The following is a 7,679-nucleotide window of genomic DNA, read 5'->3' as shown; positions in this document are numbered from 1 at the left end:
TATCCATAAGTTGAACTCTTTCCTTATGTTTGCTGACTACCTCTAATGGATAACCTCTATCCATGAATTTTTTGCAAATCAGATCCAGTCCTGGTTCCACTTGATTATCTTGTGAGATAATTCTCCTGACCCTTAGGAGTTGGCTATATGGTAAGCCTTCTTTGAGATGGCGTGGATGATAGCTTGAATATTCAAGGAGATTATTCCTATCAGTAGGTTTTGTGTAAATGTTGGTATATAACTTATTGTTGAGTAAATGAACACGGGTATCCAGAAATGGTACCGACTCTACGTCACACGTTATTGTAAATTTAATATTGGGATCTAACATGTTCAGAGTATGGAAAAATGTATCTAATTGTGTCTTTGTCCCGCCCCAACAGACAAAAACATCGTCTATAAATCTCTTCCATGTTATGCAATTCTCAAATAATGGAGTGGTGTAAATATATAGCTCCTCCAATCTGTTCATGTACATATTCGCATAGGTTGGGGCTACATTTGAACCCATGGCGGTCCCTTTGATTTGTCTATAAAAACTATCTTCAAATAGGAAGTAGTTTTCCGTTAGGACAAATTGTAGTAGATCCAAAATATATCTTTTTGTGTCCGGATGTAATGTTAATGTATCATCCTGGTCCAATGTCCATTCTATTGCTGCTATACCTTCAGTGTGGGTGATCGATGTGTATAATGACTGGACATCTAACGTGACAAGCCAAACCTCTGTGTGTGCCTCAATCATCAGATTATCTATCAATTTGAGGAATTCATTTGTGTCTTTGATGTATGATTTCTGTTGGGGTACATATTTAATTAGGTACTTATCGAGGATCACTGCTGGTGGTTGTAATACCGAATTTGTTCCGCTGACTATGGGCCTTCCTGGTGGGGCTTCTGGGTTTTTATGAATCTTAGGGAGAGTATAGAAAACCGGAACGGTGGGATATTTCTTATCCATGTATCTATACTCTCCCTCTGAGATTATGCCCTTCTCCAGCGCATCCTTATTCAGTGTGCTTAAGGTGAGCTGTAACCGTTGGATGGGATTCCCTTCTATTTGTTGATAACTTGTTATGTCATGAAGTTGTGATCGGATTTCTCTAACATAATAGTCCCTATCCATAATCACCAGTGCCCCACCCTTGTCTGCGGGCTTAATGACTATTGAATTGTCATCTTTCAGAGAATTGAGTATTAGCCATTCCTTCCTAGTGAAGTTAGGTTTCTGTTGGCAAAATCTACCCTTCCTTTGTCTCTTCTTCCTCAATTGCTTAACATCTTTCTTCACTAGATTAGAGTATATGTCAATAGACTGATTGAACATGTACGGAGTAAAAGTGCTTTTAGGCTTCAGACCTGTGTCCAGTGAGATGGATTGTTCCGTGGAAGAGAGCGCCCGTCGTGTTGTCTCCATTAGTGTGTCTGTATTTCCCGTTTGGCTCTGTGTGTCTCTCTCAGCATCTGCGACAAAAAAATGAGCTTTCAATTTAAGTTGTCTCAAAAATTTATAAATGGCCACATCATACTCATACCAATATGGGGTTGGAGTGGGAACAAAAGATAAGCCTTTGTTTAACACTTTTTCTTCCTGTAATGTTAGGGGCCTACCTGAGAGGTTGTATATCAATTTTTCCTCCTGTTGTTGGGGAGCTTCTCCCGCCTCCTGTCTGTTGTACCTCTCGTGGTGACCCCCCCTCCTGATTGGTCTCTGTGATCGGTGGTTTGGCCTAAAAAAGTGGTTCCATAAGAGGAAGAGGCAGAGGAAGACGTGGATGGTGTATCTGAGTTCTGTCGCCATCTGGTGTTAGGTTTCTCCCTATCTGTCCTGAATTGTCTATAATTATTACGATACCACGTATACACCTGATCCTTCTGGTAGTCGTTAGTATCCCTTTGGAACTTCCTCTTTTTATACTCCTCTGTATCTCTCTGGTATTGTATCAATTTATCCTCTATATCCTTCTTGAGCTTCTCCAATTCCGTTTGGGCAGTTGATGATTTTAACTCCCTCTCTACCGTTGCTATATCTTTAATCAATTTCACCAATTCCTTTTGTAGTGTATCAATGGTTAAAACCATCAAATCCACTGAGCATTTGTTCAATATTCTGTACCAGGTCTCGCAATGCTCCGGGTTATCCTTCCCAAGAGTAGGATGTAATCTAACTCTTAAACCCCTTGGGATACGTTTCTGTCTCACATACTCCCCCAAAGTATTAATGTGTAATTCCCAACTGATTTTTTTCTTTAATTCTCTCTCTAGTTTAGAGGCAATGTTTCTCTCACTGTCCGTGGTAAGAAAGTCCCTAGTCCCTTTCAATGCTGCAGTAATCCGATTAATGTCCCCTTCTGAGTATGCGAAGGTGGCCATAGGTATAGATAGTAGAGTATACGTTTAAAGTCTAAGTATGCAGTGAATTTATCATCTAGTAAAAGTCTCTCAAAAGAAAATCTCTGATAGAGATGGTGGTGCACCACTCCATTATTTGAGAATTGCATAACATGGAAGAGATTTATAGACGATGTTTTTGTCTGTTGGGGCGGGACAAAGACACAATTAGATACATTTTTCCATACTCTGAACATGTTAGATCCCAATATTAAATTTACAATAACGTGTGACGTAGAGTCGGTACCATTTCTGGATACCCGTGTTCATTTACTCAACAATAAGTTATATACCAACATTTACACAAAACCTACTGATAGGAATAATCTCCTTGAATATTCAAGCTATCATCCACGCCATCTCAAAGAAGGCTTACCATATAGCCAACTCCTAAGGGTCAGGAGAATTATCTCACAAGATAATCAAGTGGAACCAGGACTGGATCTGATTTGCAAAAAATTCATGGATAGAGGTTATCCATTAGAGGTAGTCAGCAAACATAAGGAAAGAGTTCAACTTATGGATAGGAACATTATACTTAATCCTACCAGAACAACAGAGAAAATGGAGAGAATACCCTTCATATCCCCATACACCCCCCACAGTAAGGATATTAAAAACATTATCCTTAAACATTGGAACATCTTTGAGGGTGACATTAATCTTCCTACTGAATTTACAAATCCCCCACTGTTCTCCTATTGTAGGGCACAGAATTTGAAAGATAGATTGGTACGTTCCGACATTGGGAGCGGCAAGAAACAACGGAGATTCTTCTCTGAACCAAAAAAAGGCACTTTCCCATGTCTCAATTGTAGACACTGCAATAGCATTATAAGGGGTGAATACTTCGCACACCCTCTATCAGGGAAACAATTTAAGATCTTAGATTATTTCACATGTAACTCGGATTATGTGGTGTACATATTGAAGTGTCCTTGCGGTCTTCTTTATGTTGGAGAAACTATAAGACCGATCAAAGACCGTATTGGTGAACATAAGAGGGACATTAGAGCCGCTATACAAAAGGGAACAGATGCTAAACCAGTGCCTAGACATTTTATTCAACACGGTCACAGCGTAAATCAATTACGCTTTCAAGTGATCGATACTGTCAAGCCCCTACGGAGAGGTGGGGATAGACAGAAGGCACTTTTGTGCAAGGAGACGAAGTGGATTAGTGTCTTGGACACATTATATCCACAGGGTTTGAATGAGGATTATGATTTGAAACATTTTTTATAATACAGGTTAGCATTGTTTAAACTTATATACTCTGTACTCAGATCCAAGTAACCGTCATAACATTATGATTTTATCTTTATCAGATTTTGACCATGTTTGGTCCGCCTGGTCCCCTATCTCCACCTCTGGCTCTCATAAAATTAACCTATGTTGGTCCGCAACCCGAATAGTTATTACGGGGTTCTCATTTGGGATGGCCATGGATATATTTCATTGGTACACCACTGGTGAGTACATCTCTATTTGTTAAACAGCCGGAGTTTTTATCTCTGAGGGGCCATTGCAGTGTCTTAACACTTTATGTACCAATTCGGTGATATACTTTTACTACATGCTTACAGAGGCACCTCTGAGTTACACAGATGGGCCACAACAGAAATTACATAGATATGGTTTTAAAAAACAGAGGATTTAAGAAAGTGACTGTGTCCCTTTAAAAATGATATGGAGTGGGTGTCGGCCATAACACTCTACAATAATAATAACGACCTATGTTCCTTACAGCATAATCTTTCCCCCTTTTTGGTCATTAACCATTCATAATTGTTAATATATAACAGATTAGTATTTTTTATTTTAAGTTGTTTCCAACTTTAAACACATTTAAGGTTTTTTTCGATAGTTGGGAATGGTTTTGTGAGTTTTGTAGATATGTAAATATGTTAATAAAGTTATTTTGAGATTTTCGCTCTGTGGAGCACATTCATGTCGATTAGAGTGTGACGTCATCATAGCGCGACCCGCGAGAAAGGGCGGGCGCGCAATAGAGACATAAGCAGCTTCTCACACTCATTCCCGACAGGGCCATTGAAGGGATCATTGGATTCCGAGCGCGCAGCCCATTACAGCACCCCACCGCCTGCTACAGCATTTCATCAAAGGTAAAGAGACCCTCTACAAACAACGAGCAAGCAAGGAAGGAGCCTGGAGGACGCATTGCACAAAGGAGGACTGACTACATGTTCCTCTATCCTGGCACAGACCGGAGATAATCCCTTGGACGTAGATACAAACAACTAATGATACAGGGAATCCTCTGGCCTCTAACTGTGGTGAGATTTAACCATTTAACACTTGGAGTAATAACTACTTATAATCATCAGTGTATACACATTTGGACTGTAAATACTTTTTTCATTTTTTTTCTCATTTTTTCTTATTTTTTTCTTCTTTTTACTGTTTTATTTTTTGGACATTCTCTTTGTTTTTTCACATATATTTTTTCTATATTACTGATGAATTTTTTCTATATTACTGATGAATTTTTCTGTACAGTGTATATAAGAGATAGAGGGCTCTCTATCATATAGTGCCTCTGTGCACTTTACTTGATTATCTATTGCGGTTTATATTGGGGGCTTTTTGTATATATTAATTATTGTTTAGGTGCAATGGTAGGATTGTAGATATATTTTGTTAGTCATCAAGTATACCTTTATGATATTCTATTCGCTTTGATTATTTAAATAAAACTATTTTTGCAAGAATTAGCTTCTAAGCAGTATTTATACAGAGTGCGGTATCCTTTTTTGTTGCATATATCATTGGGAGGTACCAGGAGTGGGTTACCCGGATATCCAGCACCTGTTAGATGGAAGAGTGCCTGTACATTTCTCTTCACTGTGGAAGTTTTAGACCCATGATCAGACACAAGCTGTTGTTTTATTTCAACATTTTTTCTTTTTACCTAAGCGCCTAAATGCGATAATAATCATAGGTGGTATTATAATATCTGTGTGAACGCCTTGGTGAGATGTTTAGGGCCATACAAGCAACAATACCTAAGTCTTAATATTACAAAGCAACGTTTAAATGAAGCTGAAATGTTTAGATAATAGTCTACCTATTTTATTATTGTTTTTATTTCTATTTTTATTATCTCCCAACATGTAACTAACCCATACTGTTTTACTTAGATAAGTCCAGTTTACCTATCTAACCTGTTAGTTTAAGCGCACCCTAACTACTGGGACATAATTACATGCTAATCTGAATTTCTCTTGTTAAACTAAAAATGTGCTCATGTACCAAAGCCAGGACAATGTCCTTGCGTGATATTTTGTGCCTGCAGAAGCTATTGTGGCTAAACATACCATTTTGCGTTTCTGTGCACACAGAAACGTAATATGGCACACAAGTAGCACAGGCGATCTAGCTGTGCAACCAGCATCGTTACTTACTTTTAACTCACTCAACCTTCTTCAGACAAATCAACTGTTTAGTTAAGCTGTTAAATATAAAAAATTGTGCAAATTCTCATGCCACTATGTACCATGTAAAAAACTTGGAATACGCTGTTGTGGCGCTTGCCGAAATATTGTGTCTACCTGCACTACTAAAATAAAGAATTAAAAAAAAAAAAAGAGTCAATCCCGACAGCAGACCTCAGCGATGGCTGCAGGAAATTGGCTTTCTATGGACGATCCCGAAGTCTTGCAGAATCCTGCAGAGACCTCAATGCTGTACTATCGCATATGTGCCAGAGTACAGCAGTGATGTCTGCTCCAAAGAGGATCAAGATGGCGGCGCCTGCAATATACGGGTTCAGGTAAGTAAATTCACATTTACTTGCCTCCCCAAGTGACCAGATCCCTTGCGGCGATGTCACCATCAGTGGACTTTGATAATTCGTCAAAGTCCCCAAACAGTGACAATGCGGCTTTGGATGTTTTAGCTTGAATTTAATTCCTCTTTTGTTTTTTATTGAATGCACGCTAAAGACAGAGGTCAGAAAGAAAAGGGGACAGATGAATATATCACCAATATAAGACTTACAGGATGTGCATTATTGCATTAAAATAAATGTTATCTTACCATTGCTCATCATTAAATATAGAATACTCTTCACTGTATAATATATTCTTTTTCTTAAGGTAGTTTGTAAAGTTGTAAGTAAATGTGAAAGATCCATGCTAAGGCATTTACTGCAGACTCACACACTCCATTTTCTGCAGAATGTAGTCAGCCTATGGCCCCTCTCTTTGTTCTCAATGGCCTACAATAACTAAATAGGCTAAAATACTGGATATGGATACACGGTAAACTCAGCTGTGCCTAGATTGCCTCCACCCTGTAGGATCACACTCCAATGTGATCATGTTCCTCCGTACAGTGTCTGAGATCCTCACAGGCCTGTCCCCTCACTTTGTTGCCGCTGACCTAAAATTACCTAAAATTATTGATTGGAATGGATCTCCACTGAAGCTTTAAATACTTGAAAAGTATTTTATATATAAGTTCAATGCTTTCTTTTTTTTCTCATATTACCGGAGACCTGCATATCTTGGGATGTTTCTTTCTTTGTTTAACCTACACTTATGGTTGCTACGAGACCCATCTTTACTATTAATGCCCTGTTCTTTGCCGTTCATTGAAAACCCGACTGGTAAAAATATATTTTAAAAAAAGTTCAATCGTTTATTAAATTTCTTAAAACATAAAATTGTAGGTTTCTTTCTAATTATGTATGCAATTAAATTGTGATTTAGGGCAAGAATAATATATATTGCTTACACGCTGTGCAAGTCAACATCTCCTCATAGAGATGCACTGAATTTATGCATCTCTATGAGGAACATTCTGCACCTCCATGCAGAGCCTGAACGTAGGTGCTGCACACTGTGCAGCTCTGACCTAGACCTTTAGTGGCTGTATAAGTGACTTTCACTAGAGGTGTTACTAAGCAGCAATGTAAACACTGCCTTTCCTACAAAAAGGCAGCGTTTACATTGAAAAACCTACAGGGACAGGCTATAGACACCAGAACAACGACATTAAACTGTAGTGATTCTGGTGACTTTAGTGTCCCTTTAAGAATTGCATTTTTCTTGTTGAAAATTAAACTTTGTTAGTTTAAAAAAAAACGGCTCCTAACTTTTTTAGCTGGCTCCTAGATTCCCAACAAACTTGTCAAGCCCTGATACGGTATATACAACCTATAACATGATGGACATATTTTACATCCCATTTATATTATTTAGAGGTGAACATTTTAAAACAATACTAAATTATTGCAGCTTAACCCCAACAAAATACATTTATAA

The sequence above is a fragment of the Pelobates fuscus genome, chromosome 9 (genome assembly GCF_036172605.1).
Source record: "Pelobates fuscus isolate aPelFus1 chromosome 9, aPelFus1.pri, whole genome shotgun sequence".
NCBI classification, from domain to species: domain Eukaryota; kingdom Metazoa; phylum Chordata; class Amphibia; order Anura; family Pelobatidae; genus Pelobates; species Pelobates fuscus.
Note: the sequence above shows the minus strand (reverse complement) of the source record.